This window comes from Gorilla gorilla, chromosome 1, assembly GCF_029281585.2.
Source record: "Gorilla gorilla gorilla isolate KB3781 chromosome 1, NHGRI_mGorGor1-v2.1_pri, whole genome shotgun sequence".
Lineage (NCBI taxonomy): Eukaryota > Metazoa > Chordata > Mammalia > Primates > Hominidae > Gorilla > Gorilla gorilla.
In genome coordinates, this window is record NC_073224.2 from 92,208,344 (window position 1) to 92,211,564 (window position 3,221).

At 41.9% G+C, this 3,221-nt stretch overlaps 1 long non-coding RNA gene across 1 annotated transcript; it reads left to right on the forward strand.

Annotated features, from left to right (window-relative positions):
* Positions 1–680: 680 nt before the first annotated feature.
* Positions 681–3,221, forward strand: LOC129529494 (uncharacterized). The gene is made up of 3 exons (XR_008675024.1): positions 681–741; positions 1,359–1,438; positions 3,021–3,221. It is a non-coding gene; the product is annotated as an uncharacterized lncRNA (long non-coding RNA).

Below are 3,221 nucleotides of genomic sequence, written 5' to 3' on the forward strand. Positions count from 1 at the left end.
TCTCTTTTGTTCTTCCCTGCCTTGGAGATGACAACTAATAAAATTATACTTTTCTTTCACGATTCCTAAATCTCACAACCCATTCAGGTAGTAACCTGCCTGTATAGTTTCTCTGTCTAGCCTCCATACCACACTTCCTTTCAGTTGAGACTGTTCCTGCTCATATTTAACTAAAGTAATTTATCTTACAGTATAGATAAAATATACATGTAAGCCCCTGAGATAGTTGTAGAATCCCAAAAGGGAGCTTTATTTTAGGGAATCCCGGTTGTCACTGTATCAGTTATCTACTATTATATACCAAACTGTCCCAAATTACTGGCTTCAAAGCATAACCATTTTTAATTGCTCACAAGTCTACAGATCAGCTAGCTGGTTCTGCTGAACTGGGTCATGATGAGCTGAATGTAGCTGTGCTTATTAAGACAGCCAGAAGGTTGGCTGGCACCTGCCTGGTTAAAGATGGCCTCACTTACATGCCTGACAGTTGGCTAGCTATGCGTTAGTCTGGGGCTACAATAGTGATTGGCTCCTCCATTTCTCAACATCCTTCACTCTAGCTTAGACTTTCTTACACAGTAGAGACAGAGTTCCGAGAGAGAGTGAAAGTGCACAATGTCTTTAGAGTCCTAAGCTTGGAACTGGAACATTTCCATAACATTCTACCAACAAAAGGAAGTCCCAAAGCCACCCTAGATTCAAAGATTGGAAAACGGACACCACCTATACCATCTCTTGAAGGTAGCAGCTACAAAATCACATTGCAAAGGAAGGGGTGAAGAATTGGAAACATTGGCCAGGCACGGTGGCTCACACCCATAATCCCAGCAGTTTCAACCTCCCGAGGTCTCCCTTTGGGAGGCCGAGAAGGGTGAATCACTTGAGGTCAGGAGTTCAAGACCAGCCTGGCCAACATGGTGAAACCCCATCTCTACTAAAAAATACAAAAATTAGTCAGGTGTGGTGGCAGGCACCTGTAATCCCAGCTACTCCGGAGGCTGAGTCTGGAGAATCACTTGAACCCAGGAGACGGAGGTTGCAGTGAGCCAATATCCCGCCACTGCACTCCAGCCTGGGTGACAGAGCAAGCCTCCATCTCAAAAAAAAAAAAAAGAATTGGTAGCATTTTCGAAATTCACAATCAGAATGGACCCTTGACCTATTGACCTATGGCATTCTGATTGCCCTTGCTTACCCCAAGTATCCTTCCCCCCTTCTCTAGTCAGTCAATATGTGAAATTTAGCCTACTTTGGTTTGCCCCAGTAATATTAGCCAGGCTGCTCAGCTTCCTTCAAGTCTAGCTTCTCTGAATCACTATAATTTTGGAGCCCTTAACACTTCTTTTCCCCTATGAAAGTGAAAAGTTGAAGGAGTCGGGAGAGGAGATGTTCAAAAGGCACCGTGGCTGGAGAAAACAAGTTAACCTCTTATTTCCAGGTGACTCTACTCCCTTAGGACCCTCCAGCCTTCTTTTCCTCCATCTTTAGTACTTGTATATGAAAAAGATCAATAGAAACTGTAGCCAGTAAGAAAGCATTCCACTTTCTACATTTAAAAGGAAAATGTGTGGCTGACAGGCCCAACTAGTTGTATACCCCTAACATACACTCTTCCCTAAAAATCACAATTTAGTTGAACAGCAATGTACCCAGAGAACTAACTTAATCTCCCAGCTTCCTTGCATTTAGGTGTGATCATGTGTCTTAGTTCTGGGCAATGCAATCTAAGAAGCAGTTTCTTGGGCTGAACTTCTGGGAAAGCTATTTTTTTTTTTTTAGTGGTAAAAATGGACAGACTCCACATGTTCATGCCTTTTGCCCTTTTCTTTCTTATCGCTGCCTGGGGCACAAATGTGATATCTGAAAATAAAATAGTCATCTTCAGATTGTGAGAATTAAAGGTGCTATTATGGATGGAAGAAGAGGAAACTACAAATGGCTTGGATCCTTGATTTCAAGGAAAACTATATGGATTCCCAAACAATATGTAAAACCATATCAGTCCTTGACTACCCACCTCCGGACTTATTATATAAGAAAAATAATTCTGTATTTTCTGAAAAAACTGTGATTGTTCTACGAATACGTGTAGCCAAACACCATTTTAACCAACACGGCAACTGAAGTTGATCACAAGAGTACGAACTGATATTAGCAATACAAGTGGCTCAGAGAAAAAAATAAAGAGTTCATTTTCCTCCCCAAAACAAGCTATCATTAAGAGTATGTTGCTGCCGCGGGAGGCAGAGCTTGCAGTGAGACGAGATCGTGCCACTGCACTCCAGCCTGGGCGACAGAGCAAAACTCTGTCTCAAAAAAAAAAAAAAAAAAAAAGGGTATGTTGCTGCTGGGCATGGTGGCTCACATCTGTAATCCCACTTTGGGAAGCTGGGGCAAGATGATTGTTTGGGCACAGGAGTTCATGACCAGCCTGGGCAACATAGCAAGACCCCAATCTCTACAAGCAATACAAAAATTAGCTGGGCATGGTGTCACATGCCTGTGGTTCCAGCTACTCGGGAGGCTGAGGTGGGAGGATCATTTGAGCCTGTGAGGTTGAGGCTGCAGTGAGTCATGATTGTACCACGGCACACCACCATGTTTAGAAAAAAAAAAAAAAGCGAGATCTTGTTAAAAAAAAAAAGAGCATGTTGCTTCTCCCTGGTTCATCAACTCTGGGCAGGGGATATAGAATCACGTAAAAGGAAGGAAAATCTTGCAGTAGCTATGTGGATGGGGTAAAGAAATGTCAAGAGAAAGGAAGGATTAGTAAGCCATTAGATAGATGTCTACCTCATCAAAACTTTTCTCTGAATACCACACTGAAAAGTCAGCTGGAAACTGACTAAATTCATCATTCTCCTCTTGTACTTCTTCCTTAACTCTTTTGTTTTGTTTGGTTTTAAATATTATGTATCACCAAGCCTGCAAACTTCCTTATCCATTATCTAAATTAAGGTCATCACTACCTAACCATTCAGCTTAGTCAAAAAATGTTTTCTTCTCCTTCAACCCCACAGCCACTTGACCACCAAATCCTGTTGGGAGTACCTCTTTAATTCAGAGGCATATGTGGATGAGGAAGACAGACGTAAAAAGATAATTATAAATCACTGCTCAAGAAATCTTCATGTCTCATCATCTCTCATCTGGACAACCGTATCAATTTCCCAGTCCCCAGTATGCCCACATCCTCAACTTCAATCTAAAATACTGACAAA